The sequence below is a fragment of the Pristis pectinata genome, chromosome 4 (assembly GCF_009764475.1).
Source record: "Pristis pectinata isolate sPriPec2 chromosome 4, sPriPec2.1.pri, whole genome shotgun sequence".
In the NCBI taxonomy this organism is placed as follows: Eukaryota; Metazoa; Chordata; class Chondrichthyes; order Rhinopristiformes; family Pristidae; genus Pristis; species Pristis pectinata.
The window spans coordinates 82,325,668-82,340,621 of NC_067408.1; the positions used below are offsets into that span (position 1 = coordinate 82,325,668).

The 14,954-nt window shown below is 39.1% G+C and overlaps 1 protein-coding gene across 2 annotated transcripts in view; it reads left to right on the forward strand.

The window, feature by feature from the left end:
• The window catches only part of lsamp (limbic system associated membrane protein), a 1,650,453-nt gene that overhangs the window by 47,819 nt on the left and 1,587,680 nt on the right, over positions 1–14,954 (forward strand). The window lies entirely within an intron of this gene.

A 14,954-nucleotide genomic window follows, 5' to 3' on the forward strand; every position in this document is an offset into this window, starting at 1 on the left:
ATGACTGAATACTTCCTTTCAATTTTCATCCTTCAAAAACCATAAAATAGAAGCAAGCATACTTGTATTGAATCAAAATTTGTGTTGGAAGATCAGTTAGCCAAACTCATGAAAAGCCAATAGGAATCCACTCGGGAGACTGAGGGACTGATCACCATCATGTTTTGTACTGAATTTTTGGTTTATGTCCAAGGTATTAACATGCATTCTAGAACTTTATTGTCATTAATAAAGTTGAGGGTAATATAAAGTGTCCCTTTGGAACCTTGCACTGTAAGACTAAGTGACAATGGTCTATGCCCTGAGTATTGTTTTAAAATAGCATATTGAATGCATTCTAGACTTGCAGTCTTGGACAATAATCAACCTCTGAATTAGTGTTAAGATAATATAAAGACCAGCATTGCTGAAAAGAAAGTAGGTACACATGATAAAAGAACATTGTCGTTTTCTCATGAATTTAGCCTGCTGTGTAAACATTTCAATACTTTTAACCTTTAGAAGTCTTTAGCTCAAGGGTTCACTTTCTGCCATAAATTGCAGAGTTTAAGTGGTAATTGTATTTTGGCCCTGCAGTTACTTTGTATCTCAGATTTTGGAGCCTGACATTTGAATTGCTGTCTAATTCTGATGGTTCAAAGTTGATTTTCCATTTTTAAGAGTCAATTTTACATCATTGTGAATTGAGGAAGGGGGGGGGCAGGAAAATGAGCTTCATGTCCCCTCCTCTGAATTAAATGTCAGAACACTTTTTTTGCTCCCGATCTGTTGATTGCTGTAGCATTTCTCAGGAAGGACAAACCAATTGGCCTAATGTCAGATGTTTGATGGAACCAGAATTCTTAATCAAAGATCTTGTAGGCAAAAGCTGAAAATTGAAAACAGAATGAAAGAAAAAGTCAGTATAGATTTCAAAAAGGAACATGTTAAGATGTTCTTGACCGACATTAAAAAAAGGATAGTTAAGAGTCAGATTATGTTGTTGACATAATAAATGCAAATTTCCAAAAACCTTTGTTCCTGAGAGTGGGCTTGGGACTTGGATAAGCTAATGGTTAAGTTGCTAGGATAGCGTCCTGAAGTTTCACCATTGATCCAGAGACCACAAGTTTGTATCCCACCATATCATACCATATATCTGCTTATGATACGGAAGGTGGTCATTTGTCATGAAGTCATAGAGCATGGAAACGGGCCCTTCGATCTAACTCATCCACGCTGACTGTGTTGCCCAGCAAGCTAGTCCCATCTGCCCACATTTGGCCCATAGCCCTCTAAACTTCTCTTATCTACGTACTTATCTAGGTGATATTTAAATATTGTTAATGTGCCCACTTCAACCACTGTTTCTGGCAGCTCATTCCAAATCCACACCACCCTTTGTGTGAAGCAGCTGTCCCTGAAGTCCCTTTTAAATCTCTCGCCTCTGAATTTAAACCTATGCCCTCTTGTTTTTAGCACCCAGTCCCTGGGAAAAAGATTGTGTGCGCTTTCATTTGTCTGCCTCCCATGATCTTGTATACCTCTATCAGGTCACTCCTCAATCTCCTATGCTCCAGGGAATAAAGACCTAGACTACGCAACCTGTCCTTGTAATTCTGGCTCCGGTGTCCAGGCAACATCCTGGTAAATTTTTTTCTGCAGTCTTTCTAGTTTAATAACATCTTTCCTACAACAGGGTGATACAAACAGCCTCACCAACATCTTATCCAACTGCTATATAACTTTCTAACTCCTATACTCGGTGCCCTGACTGAAGGCCAGCATGCTGATGCTGCCTTTACCACTCTATCTGATAAACCAAAACCAATACCAATACCTGCGACACTGCAACTACATAGTTCCCTGAAAACACTCTTAGGTCCCTCTGTTCCATAACACTCCCAGGGCCCTACCATTCACTGCATAAGTCCTACCCTTGTTTGATCTCCCAAAATGCAATCCCTTACATTTAGCTGGATTGAAAGCCATTTGCCAATCCTCAGCCCACATACAGAGCTGACAAAGATCCCCCTGTAATTTTTCATAACCTTTGACACTACAACGACACCAGCTATTTTAGTACCATCCACATACTTACTAACCATGCCTTGTACATTTGCATCCAAATCATTTATATAAATTACAAACAACAAAGGTCCCAGCACTAACCCTCGTGGCACACCACTAGACACAGGCCTCCAGTCTGATAACCCTCGACCATCACACTCTACTTCCTACCACTGAGCTGAATGTGAATCTAATCTGCTATCTCTCCCTCGATCCTGTGTGATCTAACCTTCCAGAGTTGCCTGCCATGAGGGACATTTAGCAAGGTCTTTATGTCCATATAGACAATGTCCACTGCCCAACCCTCATCTACCCTCTTGGTTACCTCCTCGAAGAATTCCAAGAGAATTGTCCGACACGACTTCCCACACACAAAGCAGTGCTGACTGTCCTGAATCAGACCCTGTCTCACTAAATGTTAGTAGATCCTGTCCCTCAGAATCCCCTCCAGCAATTTGCCCACCACTGATGTTAGACTCACTGGCCTGTAGTTTCCTGATTTGTTTTTGCTACCCTTTTTAAACAATGGTACCACATTAGCCACTCTCCAGTCCTCTGGAACCTCTCCTATGGCCAGAGATGAAGCAAATATCTCAGCAAGGGCCTCTGCGATTTCGTCTAGTTTCCTACGAGATCTTAGGATGCACTAGGTTAGACCCTGGGGATTTATCCACCTTAATGCACTTTAAGGCCTCCAGTACTTCCTCCCTGCTAATTCATATGTGGTCCAAGACAACACCATTCATTTTCCCCATTTTTTCAGCTTCCATTGTTTTCTCCATAGTAAAACTGAAGAGAAATATTCATTAAAAAAAAATCTCACCCGTTTCCTTTGGTTCCACACACAGACAGCCATGCTGATCTTTAAGGGTACCTATTCTCTCCATGGCCACCCTTTTACTGTACCAATAGAATCTCTTGGGATTTTGTTTCACCTTGCCTGCCAGATCCTTCTTTTATCCTCTTTGCTCTCCTAATTTCTCTCCTAAGTGCACGCTTATGTTTTGTTGCTTGTAACTACCCTGAACAATGATGATTGGTAAGGCATGGAGAGAATCTGTATTAAGTGACAAATACCTTTTATTGGTTCAGTTATCAACGAGCATGCAATTCATACAAGACTAAATATCTGTATACACACCCACAAAGTTTTTCTGACCCTCCCTGAAGAATCAAAGAATAGAAAAGGTAATATGCAGAAATGAGAGTTTACACTGGCCAGGTGGTCCTCTTGATCCCTACGTAATCTCCATGTTTCCAATGTGAGGTCATCCACTTTTGCACTCGTTGGTCTCCAGAGTTTTCAAGCAACTACTTCAGAAATCCTCCATTCTATTCTTATCAGATCGAATTGTTGTGTTTTGATTTTGTTGTCTCAGGCTTAATCTGGCTAGCCTGTGTCAGCTTCTCATTGGATTTGGGCCAAGGTGACAAGCAGTATTACTTTATTGCTCTTCCACCAGATGAGGACTTGTGCCTCATGTCGTTTTCTTTGTTCTCCCCTGAATCAGACCAGTTCAAACCAGTTTAGCCAGGTCATCCAAACACTGGGATCAGGCTTCTTCAGGTTACAAACTGTTGCAAATGCAATGTTAGCATTCATTTCGAGAGAACTAGAATATAAAAGCAAGGGTGTAATGCTGAGGCTTTATAAGGCATGGTCAGACCCCATTTGGAGTATTGTGAGCAGTTTGTGGGTCCCATATCTAAGGAAGGATGTGCTGGTGTTGGAGAGGGTCCAGAGGAGGTTTACAAGAATGATCCTGGGAATGAAAGGGTTAATGTATGAGGAGCATTTGATGGTTCTGGGCCTGTACTTGTTGGAGTTGAGAAGGATGAGGGGGGATCTCATTGAAACCTACCGAATATTGAAAGGCCTGGATACCGTGGATGTGGAGAGGATGTTTCCAGTAGTGGGAGAGTATAGGACCAGAGGGCACTGGCTTAGAATAAGACATTCCTTTAGAACAGAGATGAGGAGGAATTTCTTGAGCCAGAGGGTGGTGAATCTGTGGAATTCATTGCCACAGACAGCTGTGGAGACCAAGTCATTGGGTATATTTAAAGCGGAGGTTGATAGGTTCTTGATTAGTAAGGGCTTCAAAGGTTACAGGGAGAAGACAGGAGAATGGAGTTGAGAGGGAAAAATAAATCAGCCATGATTGAATAGCAGAGCAGACTCGAAGGGCTGAATGGCCTAACTCTGCTCCTATGTCTTATGGTCTCATGGAAGGAGTTAAGGATAATCTGGAAATTAAGTGTCTGGAATAGAGGAAGGCTGAATTTCAATATCAGGAGACAGGACCTGACAAACATAGATTGGGAGAAGCTACTTGGAGGTGACTCTACATTGGAATTGGTTTATTATTGTCACTTGTACCGTGGTACAGTAAGAATCTTCTCTTGCACTCCATTCATACAGATCAGTCCATTACACAGTGCATTGAAGTAGTACAAGGTAAAACAATATAGGATGCCGAGTAAAGTGTCACAGCTGCAGAGAAAGAACAGTGAAGGTAGACAATAAGGTGCAAGGTCATAACGACGTAGATTGTGAGGTCAAGAATCTATCTTATCGTACTAGAGAACCGTTCAATAGTCTTATAACAGCAGAATAGAAACTGTCTTTGAGCCTGGTGGTATGTGTTTTCAGGCTTTTGTATCTTCTGCCCGATGGGAGAAGAGAGAATGTCCAGGGTGGGTGGGGTCTTTGATTATGCTGGCTGCTTTACTGATGCAGTGAGAAGTATAGACGGATTCATCGAGGGGAGGCTGGTTTCCGTGATGTGCTGAGCTGTGCCCACAACCCTCTGCAGTTTTTTGCGGTCCTGGGCAGAGTAGTTGCCATACCAAGCTGTGGTGCATCCAGATAGGATGCCTTCTATGGTGCATCGATTAAAAATTGGTGAGTGTTAAGAAGGACATGTTAAATTTCTTCAGCCTTCTGAGGAAGTAGAGGTGCTGGTGAGCTTTCTTTGCCATGGTGTCTGCATGGTTGGATCAGGACAGGCTATTGGTGGTGTTCACTCTCAGGAACTTGAAGCTTTCGACCCTTTTGAACTCACCACCATTGATGTAGACAGGTGCATGTGCACTGTAACCCTGACCAGCTCTTTTGTTTTGCTGACACTGAGGGAAAGATTGTTGTCATGACACCATGTCACTAGGCTCTCTATCTCCTTTTTGTACTCTGATTTATAATTATATGAGATACGGCCCACCATGGTGGTTTCATCTGCAAACTTATAGATGGAGTTTGAGTAGAATCTGGCCATGCAGTCATGAGTTATTGGGAGTAGAGTAGGGGGCTGAGGACACAGCCTTGTGGGGCACCAGTGTTGAGAACAATTGTGCCAGACGTGTTGCTGCCTATCCTTCCTGATTGCGGTCTGTTGGTCAGGAAGTCAAGGATCCAGTTGCAGAGGGAGGTGTTGACTCCCAGGTCTCAGAGTTTGGTGATGAGTTTGCTTGGAATTATAGTATTGAAGGCAGCTCATGGGAAGCTTTCAAAAGTGAAATAGTGAGTGTACATGGCTGACTTGTTTATGCTTCATCCTTACAAGGACACAGCAAGTCCAGTGAACCCTGGATGTCAAGGGATATTGAGGGTTTGATAAGGGGAGAACAAAGGAAGCTTATGGTAGATGTAGAGCACCAGAAATGGGAGAGCAAAGAGGGGTCATGGAATACACTGGGCAGATAAAGTTAAGGTTTAAATCCCAGGGAATTTTTTTAATATGTATTGAGAGTAAGAAGGTAATTAGGAAAAGAGTGGGGCCATCCAGGGATCCAAGGGGCAGTATGTGCTTGCAGCCAGAAGACACATGTGAGATCTTAAATGTATACTTTGCTTCAGTATTTCCCAAAGAGGAAGATGTGATGGTTGGAGATTTAATTAGGGGGAGGTAAAATTCTAGAGCACATTACGATTTAAAAAAGGAGTAGGTATTGGATATCTTAGTGGATATAAATGTGGACAAATACCCTGGGTTTTGACTAGATGTATCCCAGGCTGCTATGGGAGGTAAGATAGGAGATTGCTGGGGCGCTGATGGAGATATTTAAATTATTGGCCACAGGTGAAATGCCAGATAATTGAAATACAAGAAAGGTGGTATCTATATTCAAGAACAGCAGCAGGGAAGAGCCAGGTAATTATAGGCCACTGAATCGAACATCAGTGGTAGGGGAATCCTCGGGGGCAAGATTAATCTACACTTGGAAAGGCAGGGATTGATCAGGGATAATTAACATGGATTTGTTGGTGGGAGATCCTACCTGTTTTTTGAAGGGGTAACTACATAGTTGATGTAGTTTACATGAACTTCTGTAGAGGCCTCTAAGTTCTCAAAGGACAGAGAAGTTTGGCTCAAAAGGTTAGAGCCCATGAGATCCAAGGCAAGTTGGCAAATTAAATCCTAAATTGGCTTTGTAATAGGAGGCAGAGGGTGATATTGAAGGTAGCTGTTGTAATTGGAAGCCTGTGATCAGCAGTGCACCATAAGGACCAGTGCTGGGATCCTTGTTGGATTTTTGTATTATTGACTTGGAAGTGAATGTTAGAGATACAATTCATAAGCTTGCAGGTGATGTGAAAATTGGTGGTGATGTAGACAATGAAGAGGATAGTCAGGCTGAACGATGTTGATCAGCTGGTAAAATGAGCAGGGTACTGGCAGATTTAATCCTAACAAGTGCACACTTTTGATGGGTTTAATAAGGGAAGGTCATATACCATGAATGTTATGGTCTTGGGGCGTATTGGGAAACAAAGACTTCAGTGTACCTGTCCAAAGATCCCTGAATGTGGCAGCACAGCTAGATATAGTGGTGAAGAAGGCATATGGGATGCTGACATTCATGAGCCCGGGTGATACAGTATAAGAGCAGAGAGGTCTTGGTCCTACTTCACAAAATATTGGTTAGGCCACAACTGGAATATGATGTGCAGTTGTGCTCATCGCACTGTGGGAAGGATGTGATTGCACTGGAGAGGGTTCAGGGGAGATTTACCAGCATATTACCTGGGATGGGATGTTTCAGTTATGAGGAGAGATGGATAGGCTGGGTTTGGTTTCCTTTTTGTGCAAAGTTTATGAAGAGCCTGGGGTGGATGGTAAGAAACTGTTTCCTGTGGCAGAGGTGTCTAAGATCAGAGGGCATAGTTTTAAGGTGAGGGTTAAGAGGTTTAAGAGGGGATCTGAGAAAGATATTTTTCACTCAGAGGGTGGTTGTAATCTGGGGAGCATTGCTTGAGAAGGTGGAGGTAGACACTTTCACAACTTCAGAGAAGCATCTGGATAATCACTTGAATCGCAAGGCCATGGTCAGCTCCGGACCAAGTGCTGGGAAATGGGATTAATGTGGATGGGTGTTTGATAATCGGCAGGACATGGCGTGGTAGGAAGGACAGGAAGTCATCGTACCACTTAGAAAGGTAATTGTCAATTTGGAGTAGAAGAACTGAGAGATTTGAGAGATCTTTCAAAGTGCAAAAGGTGTTATATTGATAATTTCTTAAAAAAATACATAGCCCCTGGAACTTATTTCTCGGAGGATTGGACTTGAAAGTAAACATGTTCAGAGTCTTGATTGCACCTTACTTTGAGTATCGGAACGTTTGTAGGCACTATCTTGTAAAAATGACAGAAGAACTGAAGGAAGTGTTGGAATAAAATCAATAGATGATGCCTGAAGTGAGAAGGTTATATGTATTAAGAAAGATTGAAAAGGCCTGGGTGCTTTTCTCCAGACAGTAGAGAGGAGTGTTCTGATAGGAGTCTTGACTACAGAAATATTTCATAGGGTAGACACATGAAATTAGTTTCCACTTGCAGACAAAACCAGAACTTGCCACCAACATGAGATGGTCAAGGCAATGGCAGATTTAAATGGAAAACAGAAGAAGCATCTTTACACAAGAGAATGTGAAACTTCTGTCAGAGGGGACATTTAAAAACACAGATTCTTTAAAAGAAATACAAAATAATATATGGAGAGAGAGGAAGAAAAAGATATGAGAGATGTATGGTTTTATGTGGAGCAAAATCACTGGCATTGTCTTGCTGTGTTGTAAATACTTGTAACACATTGTAATTGATAAACCCTGAATTTTAACACCAAAATGCAAGTACAAGATGGCATGTCATTGTAAATTTATTATATGCATCTTTATGCTTCCAAAAAAGCTTATTCTATATTTAGTTATATTTGAAAGAAAATTAAAGCCAGTGGTATTGGACGTGTTTGGTAATTAACTTGCCGGTTTCATTATATTTTAAGAAAGGAAGAGTCATTTGCTGACCATTTTCAATCTACCTTGAATGTTTTTAATTTAACTTCTTGACATGCTGCTAGCAATTTTAAATGATCACAATCTGCACTAAAATTATGTAATGCATTTTTAAAATATGTAGATTTGTGAATTATTTTGTACGACATTATGTGATATGTTGCGCAATGTTCACATTCAAAGTAAAGCAGAGATTTTAAAGTTAATAAATTACACGTAATTTTGTTGCAAATGCAATTGAATGAAAGCTGGAACATTAACGGTTTAAAACTCATTGTTTTCATTTAAATTATGCTTAATGGAAAAATATTTCTATCAAGGTAGGATAAATTTCAATGTGACTTCATGCACCTTCCACCCTGAGGGTACACCAAGATCTTTCCCTTAATTGCAGGACTGCCAAACAAATCAATTTTAATCTAATTATGTCCTTCAGCCTCCATGGAACACCATTAGTTTATTCAAAAGTTGATCATTAGAATGAAGGAAGGAGACATATCCAAAGTGATGTGTGTGTTCTGATCACAACAGTTTAAAGCCTGGATTGGACAAATTAAGTAGAAGAAGGCGGGAATGTTGCTGAGCTAGTTTATTTTTTAATATATTAAAAAAAAGCTTTGAATGCTATTTCTAACTGGTTTGCGTGTTCCTCAACAATGTACTGACGAAGAAATACCCAGTATGTGTTTTGAAGTTTTTGATTGCAAAATAAATAAATTCCGTAAGATCACAGCTTTTATTGGGATGGGATTTTCAACTGTAAAATCAATAGTGTCAGCACTTACCATCATTACTCAGTAAAAATTAAACTAACTTGTGCTGTCCATGTGCACCTTTCAACATATATTTCTGGAGTTGGTGTAATTGGTACTCTTCTCCTCCTCCACCTGCAGTCATTGCAGATGCTGTGAATACATAATTAATGATTTGCATGAGTTTCAACTTTTGGAGCTGTTTTCCACATATGAGCCGTTGAAATTCAAAAAGGCTGAATATACTGGAAATCTAAAGTAAAAATGGAAAATACTGGAAGCACTCAAAGGCTGCATCTGTGGAAAGATTGAAAATATTGAGCCTTGAATGAGGAATAACAGATTTTAACAGCATACCACATATTTTTGGGAAAGGTCTCTAATTGGGGGGGGGGGGGAGGGGGGTGGGGGGCGGGGGGGGGTAGTTTTGCTAGTGTCATTACTTTTTCCATGATTCTTAAAGTAATGTTGAGTGTAGAGGTTTGTTCATCTTATTTCAGCATCTACTTTAATCCAATATTTATGTCCCTTATATCAGTTTTTAAAAAAATGATAGAGTTTTTCACTAATGGCTAACTAACTTTCCCTGAGACTTCTTTAATTGGATTGGCTGTTCAGCCTGCTTAATGGATTCTGCAGATCTCGTCTAGATGGTTATAGATTGAAAACTAGGTCAGAGGGGGAACTCCATGCTTGGGAGCATTGGTGTGGACATCTTTCTTTCAGGCCAGTCCCTTTGCTGCTGATTTTAAATCTGGACCCATGATTGCAATAAAAGGAAGTTTGCGTAGCCAATTCACTACTTCATTTTCTGGATATAATTTTCACTGGATACTTTTTAGACATCTTGATCCACCTGAATTCAATTTACTACATTGGCTTGCATTTTGCAGTGAGGTACCAGCAATTATCCATGTAAGTGGTGACATTTCTCTGTCTGACTGAATGCAATTTTGGGATTTCAGTGAGACCACTCATCCAAAGTTGGCACTGACTCTGCGTTGGATTGTGATTGGATATCATGGCAATCTGAAACTGTTGACACACTTTGTACTTGAGGCCCCTCTGTTCTGTACAATGTAGTACAAACCCATTCATGTGAATGGTTTCACCAACCAGAATTCAAAAACGCAAGCAGATAGATGGTTTTTGTTACTTCCAAATTAATTTTAAAAACATTCATATCACTCACTTTCTTTAATTTTTGCATTTAAATCCTTTTGAACTGTTTTTAAATGTTTCTGAACCTTGCAACATTTCAGAGAAATTCAATGGTCTTTGACGGCAGTGAGCTGCCAAAAGGCCATCAGGACATTTTGATGATGGAGCTTCAGATCTGCTGTCTGAGGCCCAATTGCCACATGTGGACTGTTTTGCTTCCCAGGCAGCTATGGTAATGTGGCCTGGAGTAAAACGTAAGTGTGGGTGCTGGGGTAGTTTGGGGAATAAGTATGAGGTATCAGATGGATCATGCCAGATCCAACCCATTGATACCATCCCTCATTATGCCTTGAACTAAGTGATTGGCTTGCAAGCTAATTCAGATGGAAGAGTGAGCCACTTTGAGTTTGGGTTGCAAATAGTCCAGAGCAGATAAAGATAGCAGATTTCCTTCCTTGTAGAATATTAGTGAACCTGATTTTTTTTTTTTGTGTGATCATAGTTACTGATACTAGCTTTATTAAATTAAATGTTAAATGTTTAATTTTAAGTTTCCCAACTGCTGTGATGGAATACCGACTTGCATCTCTGAATCAATAGTCCAGGCATCTGGAAGATATTTAGTAACTTAACAATCGTGCTACCATATGATGTTGTTGTTTTTATTATTATTATTATTAGTATAATTAGTAATTCTGTTAAGTCTAGGTGTAGTTTTTTTGTTTTTGAATGTGCACAAAACTAAACAGAATTGAGAGTGATTTCATTAATACTCTTTTTAAAAAGAAACTTCTATTCTTTTGGTCTGGAATTGATCCAGTCCTAAAAGTAAATAATTAATATCTTTATCTATTAACAAACAAGTAGTACCACCTGACTGTTTAAAATGTGTGATTTCTGATTACATTGAATCCAGTTATAGGTTCTTGCTTCTCTACAAGAAGATGTCATTGGCTAATTATTGACAAATGGTTCTTCAATATAAATGTGCAAGTGTTCTATGTCATGGGGAAACTAGTTCTTCCAGTAATACTTATTTCCATGGGGTACTGATTTTCTTGGACTCATGACCTGCCATCAGGCTTGTATTGATCTGTTAAGATGCTCCATTTGTACATGTTTTGTTTTATATGGTTCCTTGTTGAGCATTGTTGCGTGGAAGATGGATTTTGTTTTTGCCCAATGGACCTCCAGACAGGTTGTATCTTCACTTACTGAGACAACCTGTGGAAGAATGTTTTTAATATTTAAACTTAGTTGTGACATGATGACATTGCAAAGTAACTGATAAAGTAGATAAAATGCTGTTTTTCTGTGTGCATTTTGCATAATCTGCAAGTTTTTTTCCAATCAACCAAATATTTTGATTTGGGTTTTGACATGCATCCATTTGACATGGGCAAACTTTTTTTTGGAAAAGTATTCAAAAACGCTTCTTGATTAATTTGATTCCAGCCTCTTGTGGCACCTAAATTAGTTCACACCTTTGGCATCCACACTTCCAGCCCTATTCCATACAATTACCTCCTCAATATGTTTTGCTTCTGCTTCTCCTAAGGTTCCCTTTTAAGTATCACTACTCTGGCAAATCTGCCAATGATTTTTCTGAACCTCTTTTTCCTTGATTTAGTATTCATATTAACTTTACATCCCTATATAGAATTAGGTAGCGGTTAGCATAATGCTATTGTAGCGCTAGTGACTTTGGGTTCAATTCCCACTGTTGTCTGTAAGGAGTTTGTACGTTCTCCCCTTGTCTGTGTGGGTTTCCTCCAGGTGCTCTGGTTTCCTCCCACATTCCAAAGACGAACAGGTTAGAAAATTGTGGGCATGCTATGTTGGCGCCGGAAGCGTGGCGACACTTGCGGGCTGCCCTCAGGATGCAAAGATGCATTTCACTGTGTGTTTTGATGTGCATGTGACTAATAAAGATATCTTGTCTTATATAAAGAAATTGTTTTTGCTTTTTTTCTATTTTAATAGGTACTATACAGATTTGACCTAATTGAAGCTAACATGGTTATTCTACTGATATAAAAATGACACTGTATGCCTCCTTGAAGGAAGCATAAATCCACTTATTTTAAATTGGTTGTTCTTCAGTTTAAAACTCCAGATTTTAATTGTGTTGTTTTATTTTGAGCTTTATATATCCAAAGTAGGCCATCAGCTGAGAGTATAAATGGTGATTTGTGTTCTTGAATTGATAAGTGAAGTATTTGAACGTGAATTGTTTTGCAGGCACGAGATTTGCAGCTATTTTGTGCTTTCTGCAATCTGCTCATTAATGTACATTTGGTGCTCTGACATTCTATTGTGGATAATGAATAAACACCTTGCAAATGGAAGGATACATAGTTGTCGAAGCTGAAGTTGTTGAAAGGATGTGTGACTGGATTATTTCCTCCTTGCATGTTTTTTATATATATAGAAAGTAATCTCATCTCAGATCCCTCCTCCTTCACTTGATGCTGCTCTCAGAATTCATATGATGTAATCTTACTGATGTGCTTCCAGTTATTATATCTGCCCATACTAATTGCTAAGTTCTTGCTCATCCCTGCAAGTTTTGTTTCATTAAAATGTATGTATTGGTATGTCAGGAAATTTACCCTTGATACAGTTTACATTTTTCAAATTGGAGTTGGGAAATATTTTGAAGAGGTTGAGTGAATGGGAATTCAGAAAAAGTTTAATTTTACTGCATTGATGTGCTATTAAAAGAACTGTTTCCCCTCCTTTGTCCCCCCAGCACATTCTAATGAAGTTTTGTGTAAAATCTCATTCATTGCCAATCATTTCACTTTTTGCAGTAGACTGAGTCATGCTCGCCTCTGGCCAGTAGTCTTTGTAGAGAACTGCCAGCTACGTACTTGAACTTGATTTGTCTCTGACTTGCATGTCTGCACATTGCCATTGGACTCAATGGTGTTTCAAAGCATTGATATACTGAGCTGAGAATCTAAATGAACTTCACTTGCAGTCCCTCAGCTTTGTCAGCTATGAATAAAAAGAAGAGGTTTATTTCTATTTATTTTACTTGATATTACTGTTTTCAAATTAATTTTCTGTGCAATCGCTCAAAAAGCCAGGACCTCCAGACACACTGCCCAATGCCTAGTCACCATTCATAACCAGGTCACTTCACGAGGGCTCGATATAGAAAGTCAGCTCAGTCGGCCTTTCCTACTCTGATCAGGTTGTTGAGTGGATGTGTTTTGGCTGGAGAATTGCTCCCATTATTTGTTCTAATGTGTGTCAGAATCAATGTGATGGACATGGACAGAACATGAAGTCTTTCAATATTTTCATTTGTAAATTAAAACTCTTGGAATTCTACAAGATACATTTATTATTCAAGTGAATTTCTCACATTAAATCAACTGTGCTGATTTTTAGATGCATACATTATTTTGGAAAGAAGACCCCATAAATCCAAACATATTTTCCTACTTTCATACTTTCAAATTATAGTTGTAAACTGTGAAGATGAATGTATTTTTTGAAGTACGTAAATTAGACTAATCCGTGTGTGAGCATTAAGTTAATTAGCAAATAGATAACACCAAAACCTGCATGGTGTATTTGTTATGCTTAAAGGTGTAGTGATTACAAATAATTTATTAGATTGGTTCCTGCAATACAAAATCCACAAATGTCACAGAGCTTCATGGTACTTATAATTTAAAAAGCACCAGTATTTTCATTCATGTTGATGTGGCAGTTGATTGGAACATTTTGAGACCTTTCTAACTTAACTTGTTCACTCATCTCTTGCATTTTATTAAAACCTATTGAGACCTGTGGGATATTACACATTGAGATTGTATTGTTAGAATGTTGCGATAGAATTGTATGTTTTGAGATAACTACAGTTATCCAGATTAATTAAGGAGACCATCACATGAGCATTCAGTCAAAAATACTACATAGTTTCCACCTCCATTATCCTATTGCCAAATATCATATTGTGTGTGCCAAACTCCTGGACTTTGCTGTCAGCAGAACAGTGTGATAGCTAATGGAACTTTATTACCACTAGATCAGGTTGGGCAACAAGTATGTGGTTTTCCAGTATTGCCCATGTCCTGATGTTTTTTAAATTAAATTGAACTTGAACATTATTTATATCCTTTTCCACAACACACACAATATAATCCCATTCTGAGTTCCTAAATGATAACAAAGCATAGTTTTTATAAAATTCTGCTCATTATCAGATGAAAGGTATTTCCATCCAAGTAGCTGTGCTAGTATTGGAGACAGAATATTCAATACTTTCAGGCTCACCGTTGCATTCAAGAACTTTTTTTTCAGAAAAAAAAATCCAGCCATTTACCAGCAACATGCCTGTTGAAATTTCAGAAGATCATTGTGTTCTTCCTGAACATCATTGTCAATTCAATATGACTAAGTTAGGAATTGATTTATTCTGTGGTTTAAATCTCACCGGGAATTTGGACAGATATTCAAGTTGGGATTCACAATTTGGAACCTTAAACTCCTAGCTACTTTCAAAGGCATGTTATTCCTTTTAGTTGTGTTTGAATGGAATCCAACAACAGATGTAAATGAATCCTCAACTAACCAGTGATGTTGTTCAGCTACTTTTCCAAGTTATCTACATTATTTTTTTTTAAAGTTTTCTTTCCTGCAGGAATATTAGGTCTGGTTCATGTAGTAATTCTGAAGAAGCATAT